This window comes from Cryptomeria japonica, chromosome 4 (assembly GCF_030272615.1).
Source record: "Cryptomeria japonica chromosome 4, Sugi_1.0, whole genome shotgun sequence".
Taxonomy (NCBI): domain Eukaryota; kingdom Viridiplantae; phylum Streptophyta; class Pinopsida; order Cupressales; family Cupressaceae; genus Cryptomeria; species Cryptomeria japonica.
In genome coordinates this window covers 762,474,704-762,492,889 of record NC_081408.1, presented here as the reverse complement: position 1 = coordinate 762,492,889, position 18,186 = coordinate 762,474,704, and positions in this window count along the sequence as shown.

Here is an 18,186-nt window from a genome sequence, read left to right as displayed (position 1 = left end):
TCCTCTGAGACTGGATCTACTCATCCAGCCTAAAAGAACTCTTATTGAACTTTTCCATCTTTCCATTAGCCTCAGTGAGCTCGTTGGTAAGATCTTCATTGTGTTTTGTAAGAGTCTCTCTTAGGGATGATACCATTTCAAGATCTAGTTGCAAAGCCTCTTTTTCTTCTTTCTCTTCATCCCAATGTTCATGCAAAGTTGCATTCTCTTGTTTGATCTTAGCAATCTCATGATCTATTTCTTTGACAAGATCTTCAGCTGCCCTCCTAGCTTCCAACTCTTGACTCACGCGGATAGTTAGGGCTTCTAACTCTCTTCTCATATTTAGCTTCTCACCATTCAATCTTTCAACTTCTTCAGCTAATTCATCAATGTTAGCTTCATCTGAAGAACCATTATCAAATATTTCCAATAGTTGTTCAGTTAGTTCTCTTCTTTTGACTTGTGAAGCATTGAATTTGACCCTTAGGGTTTCAAGATCTTCCTTGGTAGCTTCAAGCACTCTAGCCATCTCAAAGTAGCTCATATCCCCCATGGTGGATTTAGGGTTTCCTTCCAAGAGATTAAGCCTTAAGGAAGTTTGGCTCTGATACCAATTGATAGACTTGTAAAGCACTGAGAGGGGGGGGTGAATCTGCTTTAGACATTGACCGGTAGAGATACTTAACAAGTTTACTAAATACTATGCATGCAATCCAAAATGATATTAAAGCATCCATAATAAGTAAAATATCCACCATAACACAAGTGTTTATACGTGGAAAACCCAAATGGGAAAAACCACGGTGAGATGGGACTCATAAGTTAACTATCTACAGTAATAGGTAACTAACCGGTTAAGGTCTACAAAAGTGCTCTACTAGGAGCGAATCTTGTTAAAGATCCCAAAGCTTTGTTTAGAGCTATACCCTGCTAAAGGTAGTACCCTTTTAGGAGTAACCTCAGTAGAGGATTTTTGAATCCAAACTAATGGATCACCTTGTTAAAGGATTTGTACAATGAAGCTTGTTAGAGCTTACCCGGTTAGGGATTTGACTTTTGTAGTGATTAGAAAACAATATGTGGTGTGATCTAGAAGTAGCACAACTTTCTTGAATAGATCCTCTTCTGCGCACTCAAAACTGCATCACCAACATATTCTGCAATGCCTTCAACAACTTAACACTTCTATCTCGCATCACATCGTATCATAAAAAATAGTTCATCATAATATCATCATATAGACATTAGATTTCATGTCGGCTTAGAAATCATATCACAATTTCCTAGGTGTAGTGTATCTAGACAATCAAACATAACTCATCACAAATTGCCGCCAAATTTGTCAGTAAGGGGTAACTCATCACGACTGGTGATAACTCATCACACAATCAATGAATACCAGTGAGAACACCGATACCGGTTAAGAGTTAACCACTATCAACATGTAAACCGACTGTCTTCCATTTTCTTCTTTGATGGCTTCCGCTGAATCTCCAAGTTGGTTTCAAGCCATTCCTACATATACCGGTTGTCTACATATACCAATTTGACACTCTCTAAACCATCTTAATCAAAATACCCAATACCAGTTGCAATACAAGTAACTTTAAAAGTAATACCAGTTTGCCTTAACTAAGATGACAATGTGAACATATGTGTATGTATACATGTTCCATCAATGACAATACATGAAGTCATCCATTACAATCATCATCAAGCCAACAAAGTAGACTATTCCTTTAGATGAGCGATCTTCGTCATCATATGTTTTGGTAGTGATTTTATTCCTTGAATCTACAACTTGTTTAGAGTATCCCAATTATTTAATAGTATTTAATGTGCAAATATTTAGACTTGCTCCTCCATCTTTCAAGAGTCATTTGATGTGACTTTTATGGAGAAATCCTTCATTGTGGAGAGGTTCATTGTGTTGTTGGCATAAGGATGCGTCATTGGCTTCTGTAAATGTAAGGCAATTTGGAGTGGAAAGACATCCCACCATGGTTTGAAACTGGTCCATATTTAGATCTATAGGTACATAGGTCTCTCTCAATTCTTTGTCAAGAATAGCCTTATGTGAAGGGGATATACACAAAATATTAAGGATGGAAATGAGGGTAAGTTTCTTCCCTAACTAGTCTACAAGGTCATACTCATTTTTGGTAGATGATGAAACTATATCTTTGGATTGAACACCTTGCAAGGTGACTTTACCTTGATGGTTTGTGACATTATATTCTGAGGTTGAGGATGATGATGGTCCAATGCCTTTCAAAACAACTTTATTCCTTTGGGTAGAACCTTCGGGATTTTTGTCCTTTATAATAATAGTAGAAACATGATTGTCCATTGAAATGTGGTTAACAGTATAATCATAGGACATCTTAGTATAATTAGCTTGATTATTTGTTTTGGCTTTTCCCTTATCATGTTTTAGGAATGGTTTTTTAAACATCACATGTTCCTCATTAGAAGTGTGACCATTAACATCTATGTCACCCTTGTCAATAAGTTCGTGTATGATGTTCTTCAATGTATGACAATTGCTAGTCTTATGTCCTTTTCTCTTGTGATACTCGCAATACTCATCATCATTCCACCATGCAAGTTTCACTTTTGGTTCATAAGGTGGATTGTCTGGTATTGTTATAAGCTTTTTTGCAAACAATTTCTTAAATGTTGTCTCAATTGGCTCTCCCAATGGATTGTATTTTTTGGAGGTTTTGATGGCCTTTGAGAATTCACTTGATTATTCGAATTGGATGAGCTTGCACCAAGGAAAGTCATCTTTGGTTTTACCATATTTGCATCTAATACCCCATAATTTATTTTGTTGTTGTTCTTGTTCCAAAAGAAGGGTTTATCTTTCCCATTTGATTCCTCTTTGTAATCCTTGAATAGCTTAATGGTGCGTTGCTCAATTATGACTTTCTCAATTACTAATCCCTTTTCAATAACTTCCTTAAAAGTGGACAAACAAGATTTTCTTAATTCATATCAAATTTCCTTTTTGACATTTTGAGTAAACATTTTGACCATTTATTTTTGTGGTATATCACAAGAGAATTGACTAGAAAGACCTCTCCATCATTGTAAGAATTAAGCAAATGACTCTCCATTTTTCTGTTTGGTATTGCACAAAATAGTCACTGACACATCTGTTTCAATATTGTATGAGAAGTGTTGTATAAAAGCTTATGCTAGATCAGTCTATGATTTAATTCTAGGTGGAAGTTGGGAGAACCATTCAATAGCTTGTCCACCTAAACTTTGTGGGAACAATCTCATCACTTGTACGTTTCTTTGTTGGCTACCTCAATGCATGTTGTGAAGAACTCTTTTATATGTGTCTTAGGATCTCCCTTGCCTCTTTACTTATCAAACTTTGATGTCACAAAATATGGAGGAAATGGAGGAATTGGAATACTTCTATTAAATGGATAAGGACATTTTTCTTTCATTGTATACGCTTGCTTTGGTGCATTCATGTCTGCCATTTGCTTTTGCAAATCCTTGATTTGTTGTTGCAAGTCATTCTTAGGTGGTGTCTTTTCTCTTTGAGTTAGTCCCATGCCTAAGCCACTAGGTGGAGGAGGAGGGATATAATGCATGTATGGATGATAATGATAATAGATGTGCTAATATGGAGGGGGTATATAGTTATAGCTAGCATATGGATCATTTGGTATGGTATTATAATAAGGAGCACTAGGTCTAGGTCAATTATAGTATTGTATTGAAAATTGCATACCCCTTTGTAATTTGACCTATATGTTTTGTAACCACTTTGGTGTCCATTCCCCTAGCACTTGAGTAGGCTCACTTCATCCCTTTCATCAACCTTTTCCCTCTCAAGATGCTCGAGACCCCCTCTTTATGGTATCTCCCTCATGGAATCAGTCATGTTATCCACGTGTCTCCCTTGTCTCCTTCCATTTTTTATCATGATTCCTATGGACACTAGCGTGTGGCACAGACATCCACACACCGTGCATTCATCTTGCAAAATATCAGCGTTCGAATGTTGGTTTTGAGCATGCCTTTCCACTTGTTGCCTATCTTGGTAAGTGGAAATGGCTCAGAATATTCTAAATGGCTCACCGACCTCTTCTTTCCCTCTTATTCTCTTATTTTAAATCCACCTTTTCTCTCCATTCAATCTCTCTAGATTCTAGATTCAAGATCTCTTGTTCTCTTAGCTCTCATAGCTTTCTCTTTCTCTCTCTCTTGCTTGCTACAACAGTCTATATTTTGCTACAATGCTCTGAAGCTCCCACAATATTCTTGGTGTCTCCCTTGGCTTTCTCAAGCCTCTTTGGTAATATCTTTCTATCATTCTATCTATCTCATCTTTAATAATCTTGGGATTTATCACATCCCCTATCTATTTGATCATTTTATCATTCTAACTAGTCATTATTTGAGATATCTATCTATCTGGGTTGTTCATGGAGGTGGAAACATCAAAATGGGGGTTTGATTGACACAGACTCCAAAACACAACCCCCATCATTTTCCTTCTTGCTTGTTTGTAGGTTTATAATCATAAGAAGGAGATCATTTAGCGGGAGACATCAATCATGGATTGGCTGTGAGCTTCCTTCTTTTCCCTCTTCTCAAGTCATTCTAATATTTCTCATTCTATGTTATTAGTTTATCTTGTTGTTTTTCCATGTTTATTTAATATTATAAATGTATATGCTATCCTTGTATGGTTTCTGTGTTCTGTCTATACTGGACAACAACATGCCACATTGGTGTCCTAGCTCTATGCACTCATCCCTAGGAAAGAGACTCAACAGAGTCATTTGGGAGTCTCATCCATAGTATATTAGCTTAGCTTTTCATTTTTATCCCCTGCCTCATCCTTAGCACCAGTTTGAGTGAGGTAGCGGAAGATCAATTTGTCCTCTGAGATTCATCATTTTGGAGGTGACAAATCCCATCTATATTTTGGTGAACCTGACGTGAATACTTCTTTTGTATTATTTTCAAAAGAATTATTTTAATATTTCTTCAATCATTCAATTTTTAAATGATACGCCAGCCTTTGACTGACTCATTTATGCATTTCTTCTTTAATTTAGATTACTATTTTCAAAATGCATTTGTTATCTTCTTTTATAAGTTCTATTTCTAATTTTTTTCAAAGTGCTAATGATGTTCCTTTTCAAGCATGTGATGGTAACTTGGCCTTGCCTATGTCACTCTATGTCTTTGATCCCTCTTGTTAAAATTATTCTATCTCAAAAGGTATTTTTTTGCAAGAAGATGAAATCATTGATAGATTTCTTAATGTTACTCTGCCATCTCTTCATTCTAGTGCACTCTCTTCTAGAGATGATGCATTAGTAAATGATGAGTCTTGACTCATATCTGATCTTCCAAAGGTTGATGTTGAGAAACTTCCTTCATATAAATCTTTTGCATATCATAATGAGTCTATTAATGTCATTTTTGTCTTTGTCACCCCTAAAAGGCCTAAGAGACCAGTCATTCATGTGACTACAGTTGGTCCTTCTCCAAATAAGGTAAAATCTATTAATGGTGCTCCTTTTGAAAGTGACTCACTTAATCTTTTCAAGACATGCACAGTCTAAGACTCCATATCCTTCAAATTCATCTTCTTTTCAATCAAATGCATTTATTGGTGATGATTGGAGCTTCTTATACTTTAAAAGCTCCCTCATTGGAGAATATAATGTCAACCCCATCCACCTTAACTTTCCAAAAGTCTTACTCACACCTGCTATCAAAGATGACTATTCTTCTATATTGTGGGATCATGTGAATGCCATTGGATACACCATTAAAGGTGATCCTCTCCCTTTAGAGGGAAATCACGTTATGGTCTAGGGTTCAGTACTGCTTCCAAGTATGGATACAAAGGAGATGATCTTGGGCACACAGGTCACGGAGTTAAGGTCCCTTTTGAATTGAAATTGCTCTCTTTTATAGTGGATTTAGGTTACAAAGCTTGTATGTTTTCTTCATCCCCTTCATTCTCTAATGTTCCTATGTCTTCTTCTTGCAAAAATTCAAAATATTCTCCCCAAGAGAAAGGGTTTTTTCCTACTCCTCATCCTTTATCTGATCCAGAGCTTTTTTTGTTGCAGCTTCTTAAAGCTTGCGTGATTTCTCTTCCTCCTCCTACACATAATAAGTTTCCTAAGAATGATTATTTTTGTGCATACCATAAAGTGATTGGCCATTCCACTAGTGAATGTAAGGCCTTGAATGACAAGATGCAACAACTTCATCAATCGGGTATTAATTCTTCATCCATTCATGTACCTTCTTCTTCTTTGCACAGCAAGTGATATCGAGGCCTACCTTTATCCAATTCTTTTACACATTATATTCTTATCCTATCTCTCTCTCACCCGTAGAGGTACATGTCTATCTCTCACCTATCATGGTGACCATCCTTTTATCGCTTTTTCATTTTTGCCTAGGTGGGGACCAAACCACTTGATCCTTTTCTTTATCATTTTCTTTGCCTAGATGGGGGCCAAACCATTTGATCTATCTCTTTTGCTTGCATTTGTAGGGACCAATATGCTACTTACCAAATCTATCTCTGATTGCCCCATTGCATAGCTATATATCATATCACTATCCATGCTGGCAAAATCTATCTATCTTATCACCCTATCATATGGTTATCCATATCGGCATATCTCATTGCCCTATCATATGGTTATCGATACTGACATATCGCATCACCCTATCATATGGCTATCCATACCCGCATATCACATTGCCCTATTGTATGGCTATCTAGCATAATGCACTTTTCTATCCATATTGCCGTATCTCATACCAATGATGACCATTTATCTTATATTCTTTTTGTAACAAGGGGTTTTCCTCTAAAGCGAGGATCATTTCTGTCACATTGTCTTATCTATATTTTATCTCTACCCTTTATCTTATCATCTGATATGTTATTCTGTAGCTAGTGTGTTTGTGATGTATCGAGTAACAATATCTATTTCAAATCTTGGCTTCAACTTACTAGGGGAAATCTCATCTGACCAACGAGAATTTGTCCCCCTATCACGACTCTCTTCTTTATCTTCCTCTACTTTAGCTTCACATCTATCTTTTTTATCCTTATCAGTAGTGGCCTTCCTTCTGAGAAAAGTTGGTGCTACTTATCTGTTGATAGTGGCCTTCCTTCTGAGTGAGGTTGGTGCTACTCATCTTTGATCATTTGGCATAACACAATTTACTAGATCTATCTTTTTTATCATCATCATGACCACTAGTGATGCATCAAGCTAGTGTCTGGGTCATGTACTATCTCTTTGATATTAATTGCTTCTTTGACTTTTGGGTGCATTCTTCCTTGAAGTGATCAATCCTTGCATTCTTTTCTTCATTTTAGAATTCATCTATATGTTCTTTCTTGTTATTTTGAGGCAACCTTTTACATCAAGGTCTCTTTTACTTTTCTGACTCGAGATCATAGTTTCTTTGTTTTGTTCATTTGTTTGTGTTCTATCTTTTTCTTTATCATGTTCTAACCATGTTGTCTTGGGATTACCTTATTCTCTAACCTTGTTCTCTCATGCAAGTTTTTCTATCTAATGCATCTTTTTTGTAGGTCTTCAGCTTGGGGGCATGCTTCCTTAGCTTGGAGATTTATCTTCTTCCTCTACAGTATCCTTTTGGTATCATGATGTTATTTCTTTTTCAACAGTTTTCCTTTAGCATGCATATTCATGTTCATTCATAAGCCCACTAAAGTGGGGGGAAAATGTAGTGCAGAAAATTGCATAGCCTTTGTAATTTGATCTACATCTTTTGTAACCATTTTGGTTTCCATTCCCCTAACACCTGAGTAGGCTCACTTCAGCCCTTGCATCAGCCTTTTTCCTCTTAGGATGCTCAAGACCCCCCCTTTCTAGGATCTCCCCTGTCGCGTCAGTCTTGTTAGTCATGTGCCTTCCTTGTCTCCTTCCATTTTTGAGCATGATTCCTTTTGACACTAGTGTGTCATGTAGACATTCACATGTCACACATTCATCTTGCAAAATCTCAATATTCAAATGTCAATTCTGAGTGTGCCTTTCCACTTGTCACCTATCTTGGTAGTGGAAACAGCTCAGAATCTTCTAAATGACTCGTTGACCTCTTCTTTCCCTCCTATTCTCTCAATTTAAATCTATCTTTTCTCTCCATTCAAGCTTTTAAGATTATGGTTTCAAGATCTCTCATTCTCTTGGCTCTCACAACTTTCTCTTGATCTCTCTCTCTCACTTGCTACAATAGTCTCTATTTTGCTACATTAAATGAAACCACAGGTCGTGGAAATTTCATGGCTCTGTGGGAAACCATAGGTCATGAGTTCCATGTTGGTGGCATCCACAAGTCATGGAAACCCCACGGCTCTATGTGAAACCATAGGCTGTGGAGACCCACCATCGTGGGTTCCACAATTGTGACATTTATAGGTCATGGAAACACCATGGCTCTGTGGGAAACCACTGGTCGTGGGTTATATGGTTGTGGAGACCCACAATCATGGGTTCCATAGTTGTGGATGCCATAGCTATGGCCTCCACAGATGTGGTTGCCATAGTTGTGGTAACCCACAACTATGCCCATGGGGGGGTTGTGGGTAGAGCCTCGACTCCCCGCACGCTGTCAAAACCAAATAAAAAACTTTAAAAAATGATCAATATTAAATAAAAATCTCTGCAAATAATAAATTTTCCATGTATCAAATGGCCACCATTTTTTTCCAAATCTGCACTTACAAATAAAAGAAAAATGACATTAGATCTAGGGTTTTATTGAGAAAACAAGAGGGAAATAAAACAAATCTCAAAAGAAAATTGGTGTGAACCCAAAATAGATAAATGAAGATTTTGATCTCCCAAAAAATGCATACAGCCACCACTCCTTCCCAAACTAGATATCTGCCAACAATATAAGAGAAAAATTAGATCTAGGGTTCTGAGAAAACAAGAGGGAAAGGAAAAAAATCTTAGAATAAAATTGGTGCAAACCTAAAACAAATAAAATGGAGATTTTGATCTCCCACAAATGCATATGGCCACTACTCCTTCCCAACCTACAAATCTGCAAACAATATAAGAAAAAAATTAGAGCTTTGATTCCATAGCTTATTTGATGAATCACTTTTGAGAAACCTGCAACAATAGATTCAATGGAGGAGGCTAGGGTTAGAAAGCTTGAGAAAATGAGAGAATGAGAGAATAGGGTTACTTTCCATCTTAATATATGTTAGGGTTTTCCTTTGAATTCCTAAGATCCAATGGTAGAGATTAAAATAATCTAATGGATAAGATTTTTTTCACAACCCATTAGGATTGTGGTTGGAAGTTTTTTATGGAAATTAAAATAATTAATTATGACTAGCATCATGGTGTGGGATCATGATGTTAGGTACCCATAAATTGGTTTAAATTAAATATATATTATATTAATATTTATACATACACACATATACATATATATATATACACATATAAAAAAATATATAAATATAATATATATTATATATATAGTTGTATACACACATATATATGTGTATATACATACATACATATAACTGTTGTCCAAGCATAAATCTCATGTTTAGTTGTGTATTTTATCTAATGATCAAATTAGTCATTATAAATCATCGAGCTCACTTTTATTTATTAAAAAAACATTCATACAAATTCCAATCAATGTTTGTCGAAATTCCGATGAACTTTCATCGGAATTTCTTGTCAAAAACTTTCATTGGAAATTTTCATCAAAATTATAACAAACATCGGGCATAAATTTAATTATCCAACAAAACATCTTCTTATGCATCTTTCATCGTATTTTGCAATCAAATGAGTTAGTGTTATAATTGTATATGCTACCCTCGTATAGTTTTTGTGTTTTGTCTATACTAGATGACAATGCACCGCGCTAGTGTCCCAACTCCATGCACTCATCCCTAGGACAAAGACTCAACAAAGTCATCCAGGAGTCTCATTTGCAATCTATTAGCTTAGCTTTTAATTTTTATCCCCTAGCTCATCCTTAGTGCCAGTTTGAGTGAGGTAGTGGTAGATTGATTTATCCTCTGAAATTCATCATCTTGGAGGTGACAAATCCCGTCCTCTACATATACATATCATTTCCATGAGAAAAGGAGGTATCATAAGAATGATCTTGATTATTGCCCTCAAATATGACACGGGGTCTCCTCATGTCATGATTTTGAATGTTCCCTTGAGTGTAATTATATGCATTGGTATGATCATGGGTGTTATCATGGGTATGTGTATTAGCATTTCTCCATGGGAAAGGATGACTGTGGGGTTTTTCATGAGAGTTCCTAGCAAAGTTGGTGTAAGTATGGGTGTTGGTAACTTCTGGTTTTTGAAATAAGGATGAGGGTGACTCAGACATGAAACATTCTCTCTTATTACCACCATTATGTCCTATAGGATTTGAATTTGTTTTTCACTTGATTTGGATCCTCCTAAAGGATTTGTGACATATCAAAATCATGAGGTAGCTTTGTTCTACTTTTTGTCATGAATTGAAAGAAGTATTGTCTATCTCTTCTCATGATTTATCAACCAATCTATTGAACCTTGGATCTAGGATATTATCTTCAATGTCTGCGAAAGTAATGGATGCATTTCCATTATCATTGTCTAGTATATTACTTTGATTCTCAAATGGTTTGTAAAAGTCATCTCCATCAAACTCATAGGTGTGTGTGTGAAAAGTGGACCTATATCTGTATCTGGAATACACAACACTTCAACTAAGTCATTAGATGCATGGTTAGTAAATCAATAATCAATGAATGATAAACCATTACAAGGTGACCCATTGCCTTCTAGTAGATGTGAGTTTAGATTGCTCTCAGATTGCTAAGCTATCCAGTGACTAGACAACACCTAAACAAAGGATTTTTAAATCTATATGAGCATTAATATGAGCTAAATGGATGCAAGATTTAAGCTAGATATGCAAGATTAATCTAACGTGATTTAAGAAATATATGAATATTTAAGCTAAATGATTTAAGCAATATGAAATAACTAATATGCAATATCTCAATGCAAATTCTCAATGAACCTATCGCAAAAACAACATAATAACAATATATTCTCTAGGATTTTTTTGAATGAGAGATGAGAGCCTGAATTTATAGAAAATTCAGAAAGAAACCAAAGGCTGAGATCAAATGATGATGAGTGGTCAAGATTTTCCAAGAGGAAGCACAATCCAGGTGAATTGATGTGATTGGATGATTTTCTCAGTTTTAAAGGAAATTGAACTAAAATTAAGATAAAATCAGGAAAAAACTGATTTATTCTCTATTTCATTCAATTTTAAGATTTAATTGTTTTAATTGCTTTCTTTGAGATTATTTATCAGTTTTTAATTTGTTTTTCAAGATTATCTCAAATTGATTTCTTTTCTCAATTTTTAATTCTTTTTTGTCAATTAATTCCTCTTTTTTGATGATTTAATGGCAAATTGATTTATTTAATTAAATATGCTAGGATATTCAATAAAATAAATAAGATGATTGTTTTAAAATGATTTACTTGGAATGATCAATTAATTAAATAAATATTTAATTAATATTGGTTGATTAATTTGCCATGTGACATTTGATGATTAAAGAATCAATTGATGTGCTCAAGATTCATTTTAATTACCTTTGGTTAGGACCTTGGTGACGTCGTCGAGATTAGGGGCTCATGGTTTAGATGACTATTTTTAGGGTATTACATTTTCCCCTCTTTGAATTAATGTGCGAACAACAATGCATTGGTTCAAAGAAAATTTGATGTCTAGGAGATACCAGTTCTAAACTTGATTGATCATGAACCAGATGAAGAGCGAGGTATTCAGCTTGATTTGAAGTGATGAAGCTGAACAGAGTTGATTAAAGCGATACCGATCTTGAACTTGATTGAACTAGGAATGATAGAGAGAAAAGATACCAAACTTGAACTTGATTGATCAAGAAGCAGATCTTACTGATCTATAACTTGATTGATCTAGACATAGTGAGTGAAGATAAAAATCGATCTTGAAATTGATTGATCAAGATACGATGAGTGAAGATAAACTGTCCAGCTTGATTTGATGCGATGAAACTAAACACCTGATTAGATTGAGCGTGTGATAGAAGATACTCTTTAAACTTTTGATTGAGTTTAAATGAATAATCAGCTTGATGAAAAGCAATGAAACTAATTAACATTAAAAGACTATTCAGACAAAGACAATATCAGCTTGATTTGAAGTGATGAAACTAATATGCCCCTAGAGATTGATTTGATGAAGCTTAGCTGCTCGACTTGTAACGAAGATTTTTGAAAGAAATTCTTAACTTTGAGGTCATGAGTATGCCTCCTCGAGAGTGAAATCGAAAGATAGCGAGGGTTGCATAGTGATTGTAGGCAAAAAAAAATTGTAGTGATTGTAGACGTCTAAAAATGGTCAACGCTTGCGGAGTCATACTTTAACATCTGTGCATTGCCTTATTTTAGGGTTTTTGCGTTGCATTAACATTTCTTCTATGTTGTGCACTTGGTCTTTATCATTTGTGAGCATTGAGTCCTTCTTCTACATTCCTCATTTTTCTCGCTTTTGAATTTGGTCTTGTTGATAACAATCTCCAGTCATGATTTTGGTTGATCCTTGTCCTTGTCAATCTTGTCATTTTGCGATCGATTCGTCATCGATCCTTGTCTCCTTGTCAATCTTGTCATTTTTCAATTGATTCATCATCGATCCTTGTCCTCTTGTCAATCTCATCATTTTGTGATCGATTCGTCATCAATCCTTGTCCTCTTGTCAATCTTGTCATTTTGCGATCGATTCATCATCGATCCTTGTCCTTGTCAATCTTGTCATTTTGCGATCGATTCATCATCGATCCTTGTCCTTGTTAATCTCGTCATTTTGTGATTGATTCATCATCGATCCTTGTCCTCTTGTCAATCTTGTCATTTTGCGATCGATTTGTCATCGATCCTTGTCCTTTTCAATCATGTCAATTTGGATCAATTAGTCATTGTTCCTCGTCAATTGGCGCCTATCAATTTGATCTCCTTGTCAATCTTGGTCAACTTGTTATTGATTTTTGTCAACCAATCTCAATCATTTATCAACACTGGTCCTTTGTCAATCAGAATCATGATCGAACCTACACTAATTGCTTGTTGTCTTGACCTAATTACTTGTCCTCTCATTTCTAGGGTTTTATGATTTGTTCATTTAATCCTTTTCTTCTTCTTGGTGGGTTAAATAAATCTATTTATTTAGTCCTGGGTCTCTTTCATGAATTAATTAATGGATGAAAACCTATTAATTAATTCACCTAATTTCTATTTCGTCCTTTTCCTCAATTTTCCAATTTACTAATTTCTCCTAATTCCTAATTTCTATTTCTCCTATTTTCTTCAATTTTTCTAATTTTTCCCCTAATTTTCTCCTATGTTTATGCTTCCATTTGTTGCAATCATGGAGGCTATTTTCTCTCTTCCCTTTTGTCATGGGAATGGCATTTTAATCTTCTCATAATTTGTCATAATTGTTGTCAATCAATCAATCTTGCATAGAAAATGTCAATTTTGTCATAATTTGTCATATTTGTCATTCTTGATTTGAAATTTCCTTTCAAATCTCTGCATGCTAATCTTGTCATCTCTCCAATTTGTCTATAAATTGGATGATTTTCTTCAATCAAAGGAGGAATCAATCACACTTCTAGTATCCTTATGCTGCCATTTTTTTTACTTATCTTGCTTTCATACTATGCTTTTGCACTTGTAGGTGAGATCCACAAACAAAGTAATTTAAAGGTGAAAGAAGGAAAATGGAGGAACAATGAAGAAGATACATGCTTTGGTTTGCATTTTATTTTAGTATTTCATCCCCATGCCTTTATTGAATGTTTTTAGGATTTCTTATCTTTGCAATCTAGTTTTTGTGGTTGAGCTAGTTTAATATTGCTTTGATGCATTCCATTTTCCTATCTACATTTTCTATCCTATCCAAAGCCCTATTAACACTCCATTCCTTGAGCAAGATCAAGATATCCCAATCCATCCAATCCCAAACGATCCCCTTCCATTTCATGAAAAAAATGTCCTTTCAAATCCCATTGGCATTCCACTTCCTAAGAAAGATCAAGATATCCTTTCCATCCTTTCCGATGATCCCATTAGAAGTCCAGAGAAAAGCAAGTTTAAAGAGGATTCCAATGATCTTCCTCCTTGTCAAGATCAAATTATTCCTTTAAATCCTCCACCAGATCCTTTTGTTCCTCCATCTCCTTGTCTTAATGCTCCATATACACTCCAAGATCACTTTTCTTTTGATGATCCCATTATTTCTCCCATTCCATCTCTTGAAGAGCCTGTCATTGAACCATGTCCACCACACAATCCTAGTTCCCCTCATGATCCTAATCCCCCTCATGATTCTAACATGTCAGTGAAAGATGTTCATGAACCCTCGACATGCATAATGGATTCTTCCACTTTGGTGCAATCCGATCCACTTCAAAATCTCATTATTTCTCTCATATCATATCCACCTCATAATGGACTTGCCTCTTCCTCTAAAAGAAAAGAGTATCCTACAAGTCAAGATATTCATAAAGGCTAAAGGGTAGACCTTCACAAGAAAAAACTCCTCAATATGAAAGAAAATGTTAAGGGTCATGTCTACACAACTCACTCTCAAGACGTTGGTATCCCTCCATCAAAATCCAAACATATCCCTTCCCCATCATACCTTCCATCCATGTTAGGTTCTTATATCCCTTCCTCCTCTATGCAAGGTCAGCAAAGGCACACATCCTTGAGTAAATTTCATCCATCCAAAAGAACTCCATTGCATTCATATCCATCCATGCATTCATTTCCCCCTCCAAGCAATTTGGATGCCAAGTATAAAAGTCATAAGTCTAAAGATCCACATGTATTCAAGGATCAACATGTCCAATATAATCAACATGTCAAAACAAAGAAAAATATGATCCAAAAAGAAAAGGAAAAATCCAAAAGGTCACAAAGGCCCATTTCTCAAAAACAAAAGTCAAAATATATATGGGTTCCCAAATCCCTTGTGCAAGCAATGCACTCCAATGAACCACAAAAGCATGAAAAATCAAAAACCATGTCGATCCCTAAGCGGCTCCTTGAAGCACAAAAGCCTAAAGAAACATCCAACTTGGCATCCAAAGTTGCTATTCCTCCATCCAACCCTCTCAAATTTTTTCCTCCATCACCTTCGTCATCCATTTTGGGCCCTTATGTCCCAAAATCCCAAGCTATTCCTCCATCCAAATCTCACAATCTGAGATCCATTTTTCCTTCATCAATCCACCACCCATCAAGGTGTGTGCCAATGTTGATCTTGCCTACATTTCCATCCATTGAAGCCCAATTCTTCCAATATCCTATCCATTATCCAATGCACATTTTTCATCCTTCGATCCCTTTGATCCAATCCTTTTCATAAATCCTTGCCTTAGTTTCATCTTATTTTCCATGTCCTTATCCTACCAACATCTTTGAGCATACTTTTAAAGGTCATGGTCCATTTTTTTCAAGGCTAATATCCAAACAAAAATATGTTTGAGTCCTTCTTCCATCCCCTATCATGTGTCCATTTTCGACTAAAATGTCAAAATCCAAAAAAAAAAGAAAAAGAAAAAAAAAAAAAGTAAAGCAAAAATAATTCATCCACTGGTGAAAACCTGGCAAATAGGCACCTTGGGCAAGTACCGTGATGAAAACCTGGCAAATAGGCGTCATGTGTAATCTATGAACTTCTTGCATACCGTACTTGGGGACAGGCTTTATCCTATCATATCCTTTTGTCCTTCATTGTTCCATTATCCTATCGAACCCCTGTCATTACCCTTCATATCCTATTGTCCCTTATGTCCAGTTTCCCTTTCCACCTTTGATCTTGACAAGGTTGAGGATCTTCATGAGCATCATGCATCTTGTTTGCAGCTTTTAGTCCATCATAGCTTTTGGTCTTTATCCATTTGCTCATTACAACCTTTCATCCATATTCCCTAGCTTATTGCAACTTTCTGCCACTATCCCTTAGCCTATCCCAACCCTTTGTCCATATTCCTTGGCTTATTGTAACCTTTTGTCATTGTCCCTTAGTCTATAATATCCTTATCCTATTCATATCCTTTATCCATTCTTGGTCCTTCTTATCTTGTCCATATCCCATCGTCCATACACTCTTTTTCATTCCTTGATCTTGATCTGACATAAGGATGCAAAATTTAAACATGGGTTCAAAAACCTCTTGACATGTCCCTCATGCCATGTCACTGCTTTACATTGTCATATTCAGTCTCTTGTCCCATTGTCTCCTTAATAAAAGGCCTTTGTCTTCCCTCTATCCACCAACATTTCATAAAGCTTATTTGTTCACCTGTCATATTCCTTGCCTTGCTAGACAATGGGGGCAAAATCATAAAAATTGAAAAATGTCCTAAAATAATCCAAAAAAAATCATATAATGTCCTTAAAAAATCCCTAAAAATCAAATAATGTCTTGAAAAAATCCCTAAAAATCATATAATGTCCTGAAAAAAATCGCTAAAAATCAAATAATGTCCTGAAAAAATCCTTAAAAATCAAATAATGTCCTGAAAAAATCCCTAAAAATCAAATAATGTCCTGAAAAAAATCGCTAAAAAGTCAAATAAAGCCCTGAAAAACGAACAATTTTTTTTTTTCAAAACATCAAAATCCAAAAACAATTCCTTTGGCATTTTGCATTTTGTCAATAAATGGTCCCCTCTGTGCATAAACAGATCGCTGAGCATACATCCAACGACAATCAATCAAACATTGTTCTTTAATGAAATCACGCATTAACAGATGAACTTTTCAATCAAACTAGACATTCAAACTAATCAAAATTGTCATATCAATCAATCAACATCAATATCATTTGTCCTTGTCACTATTATCATGGGTCTTATACAGGGTGTGGTATACTTGAAACTAGACTGTGTCCTATCTTAGATGGGGTACCGCATTCCCTAGAACCAGATAGCATGATCATTCTTGTTTTCCACCTTTGACAATGATGATCAGACTGTTTGTTTGACTTGGTCGAATTTGTGCGTCATATCTTTTTATTGATTTATCTTTGGCTTCGATCATGTTCCTATGTTGCTTGAGGATGTCACTGAGTGATTTAGAGTGATCGGGATGGTGCATGGTCCCTTTCCTTTTTTGTTGTGTTTGCTGTTTGTGGAATGTTTGTCACAAACTGGGGCAACTATATCATTGGGTGTCTGTGGTAAGTGCATTTTCTTTGTGAATGCCACACATACCTTGACCCTTGATGTATGCACCCTAGGATGATTCACTCATTCCTTGTGTGCGATGTGTCTATCTTTTGCAAAAGGGGTTGCGTTTTAGCTCTAGCCTTCAATGCCATGATGCTCTGCATCCGCTTTGCTACATTAAATAAAGGTTCTCACCTACTTCTGTGCATTGGTGAAACCAAGTTTTTCTTCATCTCTAACTGTCCTCTGTCTAATTTCTTCTTACTAACATTTCTTCTGTCAGTTTGGGCAATTAGTTCGATCTAGTTCTCTGATCTCCAAAAGAAAAAAAACATAAGTTGCATCCTGCATTCATTGGTTAGTGCGTTTGCATTATATCAAGCCTATATCAAGCATTTTATCCATTTCATATTATAAATGCGTCAAAAACACATAAAAATATATTCATACATGTTCCACAATGGTACATAAACAGTGCATAAGCCATCCATACATGGAAAGTACACATCAACTATAACATATTGCATCCCCTCGTATAGCTGCATATCATATCATATATCAAAACAATATCGGAGTACAAAATTGGACTATCTGTCCTAAGTGTGGCCCACAGGCTTAGTATATATTATCAAACTATATATGTCTCTGTCATATGGAGTACGTGCCTCTGTCACTGGGTGCTCCCTCTATCCTCCTCATCCCTTCCATGTCTCAAAGATGATGTCCCTCCTATCCCTGGTCCTAGTTGTGGTGGTCTCATAGGTCCACTCACTCCCATGCTGCTCACTAACCTCCAAGAGTGTGGCTTGCTCTTTGTCCTTGACCGTGACTGATATGACACTGCTCTCTGCTCTGGTGGAACTGCACTCTCATAAAGTGTC